This window comes from Castor canadensis, chromosome 4 (genome assembly GCF_047511655.1).
Source record: "Castor canadensis chromosome 4, mCasCan1.hap1v2, whole genome shotgun sequence".
Classification (NCBI taxonomy): Eukaryota; Metazoa; Chordata; class Mammalia; order Rodentia; family Castoridae; genus Castor; species Castor canadensis.
This window is the reverse complement of record NC_133389.1, coordinates 113,061,140-113,078,619: the sequence shown is the minus strand read 5'-3', so window position 1 is coordinate 113,078,619 and position 17,480 is coordinate 113,061,140. Positions and strand designations below refer to the sequence as shown.

The 17,480-nt window shown below is 36.6% G+C and overlaps 1 protein-coding gene and 1 non-coding gene across 11 annotated transcripts in view; one reads left to right on the top strand and one right to left on the bottom strand.

Moving 5' to 3' along the window:
- The window catches only part of Pkp4 (plakophilin 4), a 243,636-nt gene that overhangs the window by 198,271 nt on the left and 27,885 nt on the right, over window positions 1-17,480 (bottom strand). The window lies entirely within an intron of this gene.
- Window positions 11,296-11,358, top strand: LOC141423006 (small nucleolar RNA SNORD2). Its single transcript, XR_012447685.1, has one exon. It is a non-coding gene; the product is annotated as a small nucleolar RNA SNORD2 (small nucleolar RNA).

Here is a 17,480-nt window from a genome sequence, read left to right as displayed (position 1 = left end):
TGTTTGTTTGTTGGGTTCCCCCCACCCTTGGTGGTACTGGTATTTGAACTCAGTGCCTCACACTTGCTAGGAAGAGGCTCTACTACTTGAGCCACACCTCCAGCACTTTTTACTTTAATGTTTCTTACACTTTTTCCTGGGGTGGCTACTAATAAGGCAGAATTTTAAAAAAAGAAAAGAGAGAACAATGGTCATTTTTTTCCATCTCATTAAATATTAGCAAAAGCCCTGTAAGGTAGGAGTTATCCTCACTTCATTGATTTAAAAAGAAAAGAAGAAATAGGTTCAAAGGAGTTAAAATTATCTGCCCAAATATATTTAGCAAGCAAAAAGCAAAACTAAAATCTTTATGACTTTTCAAAAAACATGATGATTTACAAATTAAAATAAGTATTAAATGCATTTTATCAGTAATGAGAGTATTTAATTGCATGAAAACATCTTTGCAATTGGTTTAGAAAATTTTGTATCTAAATAAAAAGTAACTGAATAATGAAAGTGACCTATTACCATATTTTAAAATGTTTTTACTATGTGCAATTGCCTAGTTCATATATTTTATTCCAAAACAAATCATTCTTAATATTATTAATCACTTCAGACATATCAGATTCATAATTTGCTCATCTACTTTCAAAATAACTAAGATATACTTTAAATTGCTTATTCATACTATTGCAAATAATCTTCTAGTTCACAGTGCATTTTTGGCCCACTTGACATGTCAACTAAACTTCAGGTAACAGTTGTAAAGGTCACATTTTTTAGTACAAATAAGACTTTCTTGTTTTACACAATCCAGTTTCCCTTCTCCACAATAAAAAAGTGTGGTGCTAGGTGAAATGATTTCAGAATGTACATAATGAAAACAGATTCCCTCTTGTCCTCAAGTATTGAAAACAGAGCAAAATGCCTAAAGTAGTATAATGGATGAGTGTCTCTGTTGAAGAATAATGAGAAATATGTTAAGTGCAAACAGCTTTTCCCTCTTTATCAGGGAATCATTTAAAGTTCCTAGATTTTAAAAAGGAAATGATCCAACTTTTATAATGGCAAAAGTCTGCCTACTTTCTGATAAGTCTTAAAATATCAGTCTCATTTTAAATTAATTTTGCACCTCTGGATTCTATTCCTTTCCTCTTTGAAGACCAAGAAATGTTAGCAGTGTATTTAATAATCACACTAAAGAAGGAAAGAAGATTGAGAGAATGGGTCTATGTAGTAGGGTAGAAAAGGGGGAGAGTGAGGCAAGAGGGTAGGAAAGCACCGGTCAGACCTAGACTAGCAAAAAGGTCTCACCATTCTAAAAACATCAAAGGGCAAAGTGTTAGCAGGCCCTCACCAATCAGAAGGCTAACACGTGCTAGACATCTACAGGGACTTGAAGATCTCCAGAGACCATCTCAAATACCAAATTCACTGATATCATTCTATCACTGAATTTCTAATGTGAAGGGGAAATCAGCCATATTCAGGTGTGATGACTTTGTTCACCAGGCATAGAGAGCTACCAGCACAACCTGGAGCAAGAAGGCAGAGGGCCAGTCTCAAAAGCATAAAATCAAAAAGAAAGAAAAAGCAATGGAACTCATGGTTATCTGCAAGGTTGATCACATAGAAACTGGTACTAAGAAACTGAAGGAGGATACACAGGAAGATTTGGCCACAGAACAAAACAAAATGAAGGAAATGGAAAAACAACACAAATATTTCCATTGGGGAGAAAGCACTTGCATTTAAAAAAAGACAAAAAAATGACATGGCTTATTGGTGAATATGTCCACAGGTAAAACAATGCAATGAAAACAATAAAGGGTGATTTAATAAAGAACAATGATATTAGCATTAGGAAAAGTGGGAATAGATGAAAGAGGTGTGAGGCAGAAATTTCCACACATATAATAAAATAAATTATGTCTAAAACTCCTTATTCAACAAATGGTACAACCATGTTATTTATAAATAAAGAGATGAATATCAGAAGAAACAGATAAAATAATTGACAGTGTACATCACTTGCAAAAATAATGAGGGAAGGGGGTCAAAGGAATATTAAAATTTATTATGTGCCTTTCAGTATTTTTATTAATTGCATGCTAATTAATAAAACTAATTTTAAAACTGAAACAGTTAATACTATTAAACATGAGCAGTTTAGAAAATACGCATCATTATATAGGGAGAAAATAAAAGCAATACATAAAGACTATGCATGGATTCCAAGATGGCGGCTAGAGGGAGAAGCAGAAAGCGAGCCTCCTATAGTAAAATCTTGGAGAGACGCTGAAGACACACCTTGCAGGCAAAACCACGGAGAAGAGGCAAAGCTTTGACCCCTCCACACCTCCAGCCAGCGCAGAGAATCTCTGCTTCACGTTAAATGGAGAAACCAGGAGGGCCCCCGGGCCGCCAGTCACCCGTGCCCAGATGGCTTGGGAAGACGCGGACAAGGTGAGCTTAGCAGTATGCGGTACTCCCACAGACAAGCCTGGGCCAGAGCAGCATAGCCCCCTGGACAGACCGACCTCCACCCGGGGTAAAAGAGAGAAACTGAGTAATAAGCAATAAGAACAATAAAGACACGCGGGAAGGAGGATGGGGCCCACTGAGCGCTGAAGAGTGGGGGAAGGAAATCCTTCCCAGAACTGTAAATAAACAAACCAGGTGGACCGGAGAGGCTCCGGCAGGAGAAGGGGTGTGCACCCAGCAACCAGGAGCGGGAAAGCTTGTGAGAGTGGTGGAGGGAGGAAAACTCCACAGGAGAGGAGGGGAAGACCCACTTCCCACGTGAGTTGTAAACAAACACAGTGGCTGGCAGGAGCAGCAGCACTGCCCAGTAATCAGGAGCAGGAAAGCTTGTAAAAGTGGGGTTGGAAGGAAAACTCCACAGGAGAGAGGGGAAGACCCACTTCCCACATGAGCTGTAAACAAACACACAGGCCTGAGAAAGCGGGTGCAGTGTCACTTCCCCCAGTGTGCTTGCAAAGGGGAAACCTTGTAGCGGCAGCTTGTGCAGAGGGGAACTCTTGAGTAAACAAAGCATGCAGGGCCAGGTGAGCATTAAGCTCACCCCTGAGTAGATAACGCCTCCAGCAACAGCAGGCTGACAGCAGCAGGCAGGCAAGCCACAGCCACAGATACCATTCACAGAACTGTATCCAGACTCTTTTTTTTTTCTTCTCTCTCCCTACCTCTGATGAGAAAACAACTGAACTACACCTGCATGCTGAAAAACTTACAGAAACTGTATTGCATTTGAACTTGGGAAACTTGGTGGGGTTTTGTTTTTTGTTTTTATTTTTTGTGCAGTTTTGTTCTACTTTATGCATCCCCTTTGATGAGCTACAGAACAACATCTGAGGCACCATCTAAAGGTGCCAAAATTATTAAGACTGAAACTTCACTGCATTTGAACTTGGAGGATTTTGTTTTGTTTTAGTTTTTTATTTTCTATATCTCATTTTGTTTTAGTTTATTTATATATATATTTCATTTGCTTATTTTTTATTTTTATTCTTATCTTTATTCTTTCTATATTTTATTTTCAATCCTCTCTATGTCTCTGTAATGCATGTTCAGCTTACTGTCGATTAGTACACTATCGCTCCCTGTTTGTACCTTTGAAACTTTCTTGATTGATTCCTTGTTTCGTTTTCTCCTACTTGTTTGTTTATTAGTTTTTCCCTTTTCTTTAACTTCTTGGTTTCCAACTCTCACTCTTCCATTCTAAATATTACCATTGTTATTATTACAAGCTAGAAAATACTTAATTGCACACAGTACAGGGACAGTAACAACACCAAAGACAATGACGGGAAGACAGAAAAAACAGGGAAACCAGTTTCTCCACAGAAAAAAATTATTACAGGAACCAGAGGGAAATGAAGAAAACAAATATTCAGATACAGACTCCAACAAAATCAAGATAAACTATGCCAAAGAACCCAATGAAGCTCACAAGAATAATTTAAAAGAAGACATACTACAGGTACTCAATGAGAATTTTATAGAGATGATACTGGATATGGTCAACCAAAATGTACAGGAGACACTCAAGAAATTCCAAGACAAAAAAACAGAGAATTTGAAAAGGCAAAAGAAGAAATAAAGGAAACCATAGAAGCACCATATAAACACCAAAGTGAAACAGAGAGCACGATTAATAAACAGATAAATGAACTCAGAACAAAAATAGACAACATTAAAGAGGAAACCACCCAAGATATGGAAAACCTCAGAAAAAGAACGAAACAGAACTGCAAAACAAAATGGAAGGCCAATCCAGCAGAACAGAACAAACAGAAGACAGAATCTCAGAACTTGAAGATGAAATGGTAATCAAAGGAAAAACCGAAGAACTCTTAATTAAAGAACTCAAGCCCTATGAAAAGAAAATGCAAGAAATCACCAACTCCATCAAAAGACCAAACTTGAAAATCATGGGCATCGAAGAAGAAGAGGTGCAAACGAAGGGAATGTGTAATTATATTCAACAAAATAAAAACGGAGAATCTAGAGAAAGTTATTCCCATACAGGTGCAAGAGGCCTCCAGGACACCAAACAGACCAGATCAAAATAGAACTACCCCACAACCTATCATCATTAAAACAACAAGTTCAGAAACCAGGGAAAGAATATTGAAGGCTGTAAGAGAGAAAAAACAAATAACACACAAAGGTAAACCCATCAAAATCACAGCAGACTTCTCAACAGAAACATTAAAAGCAAGAAGAGCATGGGGCGAGATCTTCCGGGCACTGAATGAAAAAAACTTCAACCCCAGGATACTCTACCCAGCAAAACTACCATTCAAAATAGATGGAGCAATAAAAGTCTTCCATGATAAGCAGAAACTAAAACAACATGTGACCACAAAGCCACCACTACAAAAGATTCTTCAAGGGATTCTGCACACAGAAAGTAAAACCCAACTTAACCATGAAAAGACAGGCAGCACCAAACCACAGGAAAAGAAAAAGCAAGATGGTAGAGAGTAATCTCAATTTAGGTACACACAATCAAACCTTCAAACAACTAAGACAACTAAATGACAGGAATCACCACATACCTATCAGAACTAACACTTAATGTTAACGGACTTAATTCACCCATGAAAAGGCACTGTTTGACGAAATGGATTAAAAAGGAAGATCCAACAATTTGTTGCTTACAGGAGACCCATCTCACCAACACAAGTAAGCATAGGCTTAGGATGAAAGGCTGGAAGAAGATTTACCAAGCCAATGGCCCCCGAAAACAGGCAGGAGTAGCAATACTTATCTCTGACAAAGTAGACTTCAAACCTACATTGATCAAACGAGATAAAGAAGGACATTCCATACTAATAAAAGGGGAAACAGAACAAAAGGAAATAATAATCATCAACCTGTACACATCCAATGTCAACGCACCCAATTTCATCGAACATACTCTGAAAGACCTAAAAGCATATATTAATATCAACACAGTGGTCGTGGGAGACTTTAACACCCCATTATCCTCAATAGATAGGTCATCCAAACAAAAAAATCAATAAAGAAATACAAGATCTAAAATATACAATAGATCAAATGGACCTACTTGATGTCTACAGAACATTTCATCCAACTTCTATACAATATACATTCTTCTCAGCAGCCCATGCACCCTTCTCCAAAACAGATCATCTCCTAGGGCATACTATCTGATCACAATGCAGTAAAAGTAGAACTCAACAACAAAAGCAAAGACAAAAAAGATGCAAACAGCTGGAAACTAAATAACTCATTACTTAACGAACAATGGATCATCAATGAAATAAAAAAGGAAATTAAAAAGTTCCTGGATGTCAATGAAAATGAAAACACAACCTATCAGAACCTATGGGACACAGCAAAGGCAGTCCAGAGAGGAAAGTTTATAGCCATGAGTGCATCTATTAAAAAGACTGAAAGATCCCAAATCAATGACCTAATGATACATGTCAAACTCCTAGAAAAACAAGAACAAGTAAATCCCAAAACAAAGAGGAGAGAAATAATAAAAATAAGAGCTGAAATCAACGAAATAGAAACCAAAAAAACCATGCAAATAATTAATGAAACAAAAAGTTGGTTCTTTGAAAAATTAAACAAGATCGATAGACCCCTGGCAAATCTGACTAAAATGAGGAGAGAAAAAGCCCAAATTAATAGAATCAGGAATGCAAAAGGGGAGATAACAACAAACACCATGGATGTCCACGAAATCATCACAGACTACTTGGAGAACCTATATTCAAATAAATTTGAAAATCTTAAAAGAAATGGACAAATACCTAGTTACATATGAGCATCCAAAACTGAACAAAGAGGAACTTAATCACTTGAATAGATCTATAACACAAAATGAAATTGAAGCAGCAATCAAGAGACTCTACAAAAAGAAAAGTCGAGGACCTGATGGATTCTCTGCTGAATTCTATCAGACCTTTAAAGAAAAACTGATCCCAACTGTCCTTAAACAGTTCAACGAAATAGGAAGGGAAGGAAAACTGACAAACACATTTTATGAAGCTAGTATTACACTTATCCCAAAACCAGGCAAAGACACCTCCAAAAAGGAGAACTATAGGCCAATCTCCTTAATGAACATTGACGCAAAAATCCTCAACAAAATAATGGCAAACCGAATTCAGCAACACATCAAAAAGATTATTCACCACGACCAAGTAGGCTTCATCCCGGTGAGGCAGGGGTGGTTCAAAATACGAAATCAATAAACGCAATAAACCACATTAACAGAAGCAAAGACAAAAACCACTTGATCATCTCAATAGATGCAGAAAAAGCCTTTGATAAGATCCAACATCATTTCATGATAAAAGCTCTAAGAAAACTAGGAATAGAAGGAAAGTACCTGAACATTATAAAAGCTATATATGACAAACCTACAGCCAGCATTATACTTAATGGAGAAAAACTGAAACCATTCCCTCTAAAATCAGGAACCAGACAAGGATGCCCACTATCTCCACTCCTATTCAACATAGTACTAGAATTCCTAGCCAGAGCAACTAGGCAAGAAGAAGGAATAAAAGGAATACAAATATGTAAAGAAACTGTCAAAATATCCCTATTTGCAGATGACATGATCCTATACCTTAACAATCCAAAAAACTCTATACTCAGAAGCTTCTAGACATCATCAATAGCTACAGCAAGGTAGCAGGATATAAAATCAACATAGAAAAACCATTAGCATTTCTATACACTAACAATGAGCAAACGGAAAAAGAATGTATGAAAACAATTCCATTTACAATAGCCTCAAACAAAATCAAATACCTAGGTGTAAACCTAACAAAAGATGTGAAAGACCTCTACAAGGAAAACTATAAACTTCTGAAGAAAGAGACTGGAAGACTATAGAAAGTGGAGAGATCTCCCATGGTCATGGATTGGTAGAATCAACATAGTAAAAATGTTGATACTCCCAAAAGTAATCTACATGTTTAATGCAATTCCCATCAAAATTCCAATGACATGCATTAAAGAGATCGAAAAATCTACCGTTAAATTTATATGGAAACACAAGAGGCCACGAATAGCCAAGGCAATCCTCAGTCAAAAGAACAATGCTGGAGGTATCACGACACCTGACTTCAAACTATATTACAAAGCAGTAACAATAAAAACAGCATGGTACTGGAACAAAAACAGACATGAAGACCAGTGGAACAGAATAGAAGATCCAGATATGAAGCCACACAACTATAATCAACTTGTCTTTGACAAAGGAGCTAAAAATATACGATGGAGAAATAGCAGCCTCTTCAACAAAAACTGCTGGGAAAACTGGTTAACAGTCTGCAAAAAACTGAAACTAGATCCATGTAGATCACCCTGTACCAAGATTAACTCAAAATGGATCAAGGATCTTAATATCAGACCCCAAACTCTAAAGTTGATACAGGAAAGAGTAGGAAATACTCTGGAATTAGTAGGTATAGGTAAGAACTTTCTCAACGAAATCCCAGCAGCACAGCAACTAAGAGATAGCATAGATAAATGGGACCTCATAAAACTAAAAAGCTTCTGTTCATCAAAAGAAATGGTCTCTAAACTGAAGAGAACACCCACAGAGTGGGAGAAAATATTTGCCAGCTACACATCAGAGAAAGGACTGATAACCAGAATATATACGGAACTTAAAAAACTAAATTCTCCCAAAACTAATGAACTAATAAAGGAACAGACAAGTGAACTAAACAAAACTTTCTCAAAAGAAGAAATTCAAATGGCCAAAAGACACATGAAAAAGTGCTCACCATCTCTAGCAATAAAGGAAATGCAAATTAAAACCACGCTAAGATTCCACCTCACCCCTGTTAGAATAGCCATCATCAGCAACACCACCAACAACAGGTGTTGGCGAGGACGCGGGGAAAAAGGAACCCTCTTACACTGTTGGTGGGAATGTAGACTAGTACAACCACTCTGGAAAAAAATTTGGAGGCTACTTAAAAAGCTGGACATCGATCTACCATTTGATCCAGCAATACCACTCTTGGGGATATACCCAAAAGACTGTTACTCCAGAGGCACCTGCACATCCATGTTTATTGCGGCACTATTCACAATAGCCAAGTTATGGAAACAGCCAAGATGCCCCAGCACTGACGAATGGATTAAGAAAATGTGGTATCTATACACAATGGAATTTTATGCAGCCATGAAGAAGAACGAAATGTTATCATTCGCTGGTAAATGGATGGAATTGGAGAACATCATTCTGAGTGAGGTTAGCCTGGCTCAAAAGACCAAAAATCGTATGTTCTCCCTCATATGTGGACATTAGATCAAGGGCAAACACAACAAGGGGATTGGACTTTGAGCACATGATAAAAGCGAGAGCACACAAGGGAGGGGTGAGGATAGGTAAGACACCTAAAAAACTAGCTAGCATTTGTTGCCCTTAATGCAGAGAAACTAAAGCAGATACCTTAAAGCAACTGAGGCCAATAGGAAAAGGGGACCAGGAACTAGAGAAAAGGTTAGATCAAAAAGAATTAACCTAGAAGGTAACACCCACGCACAGGAAATCAATGTGAGTCAATGCCCTGTATAGCTATCCTTATCTCAACCAGCAAAACCCCTTGTTCCTTCCTATTATTGCTTATACTCTCTCTACAACAAAATTAGAGATAAGGGCAAAATAGTTTCTGCGGGGTATTGAGGGGGGGAGCGGGAGGGGGTGGAGTGGGTGGTAAGGGAGGGGCTGGGGGCAGGGGGGAGAAATGAACCAAGCCTTGTATGCACATATGAATAATAAAAGAAAAATGAAAAAAAAAAAGGGAATAGTTTTGTGTTACTCCTAATATGTAAGTTCAAAGTTACCATTATTCAAAAGAATAATCAGTTTAAAATAATTAATCTATGCTAATCAAGTTGATTTTCAGGGTTTACATGCTTGATAACATATTTTCAAAGTAAACAGAAATATTCTTATACTTAATTTTTGTTCCTTTATTGTTGTGATGGGCAGGGATACACTGAGGCATTTACACAGGTTATTACAATGTATCAAATATCATGCATGAATTCATCCCTTCAACCATTCTCCTGTACCCCTCCACCCCGATTTACAATTAAATTTTAAAACAAAGCTAAGAGTTTTAAATATCATTTAGCAAGTACTTGGGGTGGGGGGAGGCAATGCTGATTATATATATTTTTAGTGCTCTAGGAGCCAGTTATTTCTAACATTGGCTGCATATTTGAATCACCTACAGAGCTACCAAAAATACCAACGTATGGGTCCCACCCCAGCAATTCTGGCTTATTTGGTTTAGGACACTGCTTGGCATTGGGATTTTTGACATAATCCCTCCCCCTTCCTTACCCCAATGTGTGTAAGAAAAGAGAAAAGAGATATGAGAGGTCTGGGATTTAGATTTTTCATTTCCTACTTAACACATTTGTATATTGAGCTCTTTTGAAACAATGGACGTATACTACCTCTATAATTCAAATGTAAGTATTTCTTTAAACTCTTAATAAAAGGAATACCTGTCAATAGGCTTTTAAATGATTCAAGTAGGAAAAATAGTTTTGAATTATGTTGCAAAACTCATTTTTCTGTTACAGCATGTTTTTAAAAAGCAACAAATTCAGTATACTGAGAATACAAAAATGAATAAGGAGTAGTAGGGGGCACATCTGAGTGGGGGGAATGGTACGAGACAGAAATAGATCCCTTTGTTATGCCCCATGAACATTCTGGCTTCACTCTTTAGGCAACTGAGGCCATTCAAAGACTTTTGATCAGAGCAGTGACATAATATAGACTCCACATGGAAGCAAATTGAATTATAAAAGTCAAGACTGTAAAGTTAGAAGAAGAAATGTTAGGCTGAGGATGGGGATGTGGCTTGGTGGTAGAGAACTTGTTTAGCACGTGCAATTAAAGCCTTAGGTTCAACCCCCAGAATAGCATTTAAAAGTAAAAAATAATTAGAAAGAAGAAAATGTTGGCAAACACCTCAGAGACTTAGAAGGAGAGAAGAACATGAACAAAATCTACCAGCCATATAGTCAGGAAAAAAGAAAAAAAAAAGGTGATTTTGAAAACACACTTTTAAGGTGTTTGGTTCACTGGATAAAGTTTACAGGCAGATGAAGGATTAAAAGATTTTTGTTATACCCTAATAAGGTACAAACAACAAACAACCAGAACATGTAGCTGTCCCTCAAGTCAACATAAGATAGAGAAAATTTCAACAGAAAAATGTGCAAAAGTTATGAACAAAAATTTACAGAATAGGATGCCAAAAAAACAAGCAGACGAAGAGACAATCGAGTTCATAAGCAACCAGAGAAAAACAAACTGAAAATGAAATGATTTATACCTGGCAGTCTGGCACAACCATGCCAAGTGTTGGAAGGGCATGGGGGTATATAGATGATGCCACCACTCAGGGGCACAACTTATACAAATTAAGAGTACTCAAAGTCTCTTTGAGTACTAGGTATATTTCCCAAAGAAATATATACCTAGGTATATTTCCCAAAGAAACTGTCACACAGTTCCCAAGGGCACATGTGGTCCTCTTTTGTGAGGGTAGGAGGTAGAAGCAATCTAAATACCTACCACAAAAGGAGTGGAGAGATAAAATCTGATGAATGTTTATCAGGAAATACTGAAGTGTGGTCAGCATCAACAAGCTATTGTTGACACAGCAGCAGGGATGGATTTTTAAAATGCTGAGTGGAAAAAATTTACTCAAAGAGAATAACAACATTTATATAACTTACATAATACAAGATACATAGCATACATGAATACTTAATATTTTGGGAATGACCTGAAATAAAGAGAATACTCACTGCTGATCACTTTATTAAAACAACAACAAAAAAGAATATTTAACATACATCATGCAATAAACGCAATAAACATATTAAAGTAAGTGCCTCTAAAGTTGCAGGCAGATGCAGATGATGGAGATAAATGAAATTAACAAAGAACACACTAGCTTGACACTGACAAAGTGCTACCAGCTAAGCTGAACAACTCTGCCCTTCCTAAAGTCCAACTAAAAATCTGAAAAATAAAGACTAGCAAGGTGAGCAGAGTAAGGATAGCCCATACAAGGAGACTGAAGTTCTGGCAGTCTTCAAGGTGTTGACTCATGAAAACCTAGAAACTCATGCTTCCCTCAAGAGAGACTGGATAAATGTTTAAATCATTCCCCACATTCACTCTTGAGGAACCCTACTTGCACTTCTTCGGAAAAATGCCTACTTATCCTAACTTGCTATTTCCCACTTCCAAACTTCAGCCAACTATAAAATCAGCTATTCTCACCATTTAAATTCCAAGACCATTTTTTTAAAATAGCATTAAATGAGGGGATTTGTTATAGGCTTTTGGAAAGTCTACATCTACTCTGCAAATACATCATTTAACTCCCTAAAAAAAATTCTAGTAAATGTTTTTTTTTTCTTGTAGATACCACATTCATTTTCCCTCTGAAGAGTTTTTTAAAGCTTAACTTGGCAAGTGTTACCAGAGAAGTACCAGAAACCTAGCACGAAAGAAAGATAGATACCTAAAATCCCCTTGCATCAACATGTTCCAATTTTCACCTACCAATCTGCTGACACAGTAACTGTTTATAAGCTACATTTGCACATTTTGGCTACAAGTATTCCAGTTTCACCCTTCAAAAAATCCTAGGCAGAAGCCATCTGGTAACAATAATTTGTACACCTTTAAACTGAGTAAAAATATTTAAAGTAAATCTCATTATTTGATCTAGTATTTCTAATGATCTATTTTAAAAGACAATCTGTGAAATAAGACTACCCCTGTTTCCTTAGTAATGATTAAGAGATAAAGAAGAAGTATTCATATTGTTGGCTGTTTTCTCAAAGCCACTGTGGGGGCAGAAGGACTGGGCCCAGAGTTGTGGAGCCCATCAGCATAAAAGTCAGACAAGGGAATCCAGATCTCTTAAAACCTTTAGGTTTTCCTACTGTATCTTTTTTTAAGTTTTGCAGCATACCATTATGTTTTTAACATACATCCTTTTGTCATGTTTGATAAAATACAGCTACAAAAATGATTTCCAACAATCCCAAATGGCAGAAAAAAAATTGTAGTGACATGAATAAAATAGGCCTGAAATTCAGAAAATGAATAGAATTTAGTTTCTGACACTCTTACAATGAAAAGAAAGGGGCAGACTGGGGCATGGCTCAAGTGGTACAGTGTCTACCTGGCAAGCCAGAGACTGAATTCAAACCTCAATTCCACCAAAAGAAAAAAGAAAAGAGTTAAGTACTCTTTGGGCCACAGTGAGAAGGGCCTCAGCAAAAACCCACCAGTTTACATCCAGCTAAGGCAGCCACAGGGGGCAGGAGTCAAGGGAATGCCTTATCATTATGAGGGCCACTATTAGACATGAGGGGACTAATTCTTTGCTTACTTCTATTTGTTTCCAGACAATTTTTTGGACAACTCTTTTTAAACATTCATGGGCTTCATTCTTTCCCTAACTCATGGTAGGGATCGTAAGTTCTTTCAGCAAAAAACTGATAACACTGATACCATTAAAAAGCTGGCAACACTGCTATGTGGAAGTGATATGCCATCCCCTAAGGAATGTTCTATCCATTAGAAGTGAACAATGGGGTTAAGGATGTAGCTCAGTGGTAGAGCACCTGCCACTGATCTCTTGATCAGACTCAAGGTTCTGATCATCAGCACCAAGCAAAAAATCTACAGAAAAGCCTAAAATTTCAGAATAAGAACAAACAAATGAAGAGTCATGTCTGAAGGAAATGGAGAAAATGCTGAGAAGATAGTAAGGATATTCTAGTAGGATAAAGGTGTGCCTGAGATTCTGGGAGTGCTAAAAAAGGGAATGCTCTTAGCACATATTAGGCTTGACAAGTATTTGTTAAACTTTCATACTCTATACCTCTGAAGCTTACAACCTCACACCATTTTGAAAAATAAATTGGTTTCATTAAAATGTGAATCAATTTGTAGTATGTGTAGTAAAGAAATGAGATCATACAATGGTTACAAGTAATTTAGTATGTAACAGTTACAATTTTGTGGATATAGAGGGAAGAAATAGAAAAAGAAAGAAAGGAACCTCTATCTAGCAGATGGTTGGATCCTATGATATGAATTCAGAAGCGAGTAATTTCACAACTGAAGAAGCATCCATCTTATCACTTAGGATTTAGGCATATTTTCAGATATGCCTAAACTGATTTTACATATTATCTTTCATCACTATATTTACTCTCAAAAGGGCTTCTCTCAGAAAACACAATTAGCTGCCAGACTTTGTTTTTCACTCACTCATTCACTCCTTCAACATCAAGTCCCTCTGAGCTGGGATTGTGCTGTGCAGTAGTGTAGTACAACATTCTTACTCAGAATTCAAAATAACAATTAGATGACAGTGTGGAATAGTATTTGTAAAAACTATTTTAAAGTGCAAAATCTTTTAGCACAGGTCTATCTAAATTTAACCTGAACAATTACATAAACACTATGTCTGAACAAATGCAAACTTTAAACTCATGGGTACTTTATACATATGACATCTGCCTAGTTTAGTCATTTCTTTTTACAGTAGTAAACTGAGGTTTGGATTCTCATTTGGTCATTCACTAGGTGTAAGCTCCTAAGGCATGCCACAGACTTCTTTCACACTATTTTTACATGTGTAAAACACAGAGATTATATTAGCTACTTAATGAGATTATGATGAAGACAACTGGTAAATGAGGAAATACATAGAACCACTGTATGGTTTACACAAATGTGCTTTTTAAAAAGACTTCGTATCAGTTAAAAACATCCCACTTTGGTCTTAAGGTCACTATGTCACTTGCACTTGTTTTTAACTGTCACTCAGAGCTAACAGGCTACTATGAAAATCATCACTACAGGTTGAATCAAAATATAAGAAACTCCATTTTCTGGCCAGTCAATTCTCTGCCTTCCCTATCCCACATCTGTTTATAGTTACACATTATGTAAGAATGTTGAGTTAAACACATTTTGTAAAGAATGTATCACGAGTTAAGAACAGGTATAAGACTATGAAGTTGTATGAAATATTTTTTTCCTTTGTGCTTAAAATGTTGACCATAACCATTCTCTCAATATACAGTTATGACTAAAACGGCCAGTACCCAAATAGTCCTATTTAACCTAGTAAGATTGTCACAGAACTCACATTTTATTATGCATAACCCAGCCTGGATGGAACTCATATACATGTTCAAGAAGGATCATCCTGAGGAAGACAGAATGAACTTCACTCACTGTTATTCTATACTTCACAACAATAGCCTACTATTGGTGATACACATCAATTCATCTCTCTAGTATCTTTCTAGACTATTTCTAGAATCAGTCTGCCACAAAGCCAGTGCTACCTTATTATGCTTTATTTAGTCTATTTGCTGTCTTTTAGTTTAGCTAAAAAGAGCTGGATTTGGAAAATTGGTCACTCTGTCCTGAACATTTCCATGGACCCTACCACATCATATATAGGTTACCTCCCGTGCTTCTCAGAAAGCTGGATGATATATATAGATTTTATGGGGCTTACAGTCCTTCAAATCTTTGTTCTTTAAGCCTTCAGTTTCACCTAAACCCCTGTACTACATCATCATCAAACAATTAACTTGCCAAAAAACATTAGACTTGATACAGTAGAAAATGTCTAGTCATATTCTGTACTTCACCATGATTTATTATTGTAATAACCTCAAAGAAAAAAATTCTACTTTGTGTGGCACAATTAATATTGTTTCCATTCTTCATACAATTCAGACTAATAAAATTTTCTTCTATCTATATATAATCAAATAGGAAGAAACTATTTTAATTATAGCCTATCACAAAAGAAACTGAACTGCAAAGTTATCTTTAAAATAATTTTACTATGACTATGAATTACATAGCTTTGTAAAATTAAATTCTCCTTATCAAATTCCATTTTAATAATTCTTTTAGTTAAACTCTACTATTATTGACTACATACTTGAACCATACCGTCAGCTAAAATTTTTTACATTAGAGTCCATCATGCAAATAAAAATTTCAGTATCATTTCCTCAATTTAAGATCATAATGAGCTAAGGAATTAAATGTTTTGCATACAAGAGACCCTGGTTTCATATTCAAACTTAGTGATGGACTGCATCCAAGCGTTATTCAACCAACAAATATACACAGTGGCCACTAGCACACGTCAGATGTTTGTAAAGGGCTACAAAAATGCAAAATATAGTTCCTCCTTCATGGAGCTTACAGTCTCGTGGCGAAGATAGATGTCAAATAATTCCACAAACAACTATAAAACTATGAACAATGGTGTTGTGGGTCACACTGAAGAACCTGCCTGAGTGAGTAGCCAATGGTGAAGCACCTAAGAGTTAGGAGTAAGCAGGTTGCACCGAAATTCCAGTGCTCTCATGTCCTAGCTATGTATTATGTATTTCTGAGTTCTCATCTATAAAACAGGGCTGGTGATACCTGGCTCATAGGTTGCTGCAATTAAATTAGTTCATTCACATAAGAAGTATGGGATTATGCTGGCTGCATAGCTCAAGAGGCAGAATGAGAAGCAAAGCGTGAGGCCCTGAGTTCAAATTGTAATACCACAAAACCACTGACACTTTCCTTAGCATATGAAACTTCAGAATAAAATAAAACTCAATCAGCACTGTCTAATAAAAACTTTCTGCAACAATCGAAATGCATTTTACACTGCTGTATACAAATGATATTAGCAATGGATGGCTACTGAGCACTTGAAATGTGGCTAGTGAGACTGAGAAACTAAACTATTTTATTTATTTATTTATTTTATTACTCATATGTGCATACAATGCTTGGGTCATTTCTACCCCCTGCCCCCACCCCCTCCCTTACCATCCACTCTCCCTCTCCCCCCGACCCCGTCGATGCCCAGCAGAAACGATTTTGCCCTTATCTCTAATTTTGTTGAAGACAGAGTATAAGCAATAATAGGAAGGAACAAGGGTTTTTGCTAGTTGAGATACGGATAGCTATACAGGGAGTTGACTCGCATTAATTTCCTGTGCATGTTAAACTCTCTATTTTAACTGATTTACACAGCTGCATGTGACAAGTGGCTATACTAGACAGCACAGACAGCTAGTTAAGCCATGACAGACCACAGTTAACAACTCTATAAACTTTACCGATATTGCTCTAAGTAAAATACAGTAAAATATCATTAACAATGTTTTAAAATCTGACATTAAAGCTATAAGCTAATTTGGCACCACTTCAATAATACATACGGGTAGATAATATTCATTTGTATAACCAGTTTTGCTGTTTTTATGTGTTATATGGCAATTAATTCTCCACATATTTTACTCATGTTATCATTCAATCCTACAAATTCTCTCTCTCTTAAAGTAATCAGAGTACACATAATAAGTCAACTAAAAATGGGCAAAGACTGGAGGTGTAGCTCAAGTGGGAGGGCTACTTCCTAGCAAGTGTGAAACCCTGAGTTAAAACCCCAGTACCACCAAAATAAGTAAGTAAAATTGGGCAAAGACTTTAAATAGATATTTCTCCAAAGACCATATACAAATGGCAACAAGCACATGAAAAGATGTTCAAGTCTCCAGTAAATCAAAACTACAATGAGCTATCACTTAACACCCATTAGGAAAACTATAAAGATAATGTAGTGGTGAGAATGTAGAGGATTGGAACACTCAGATATTATTGGTGAGAAAGTAAAATTGTACAGTTGCTTTGGAAGCAGTCTGGGAGTTTCTCAAAAAGTTAAAAATAAAGTTACCCTATGACCCAGCTATTCTTCTCCTAGGTGTATACCCACAACTGAAAGCACACACAAAAACATACAGGAATGTTGGTAACATTATAATTCACGATGGCTAAAAAATGGAAATAACCCAATGCCTATAGCTGATGAATGGAT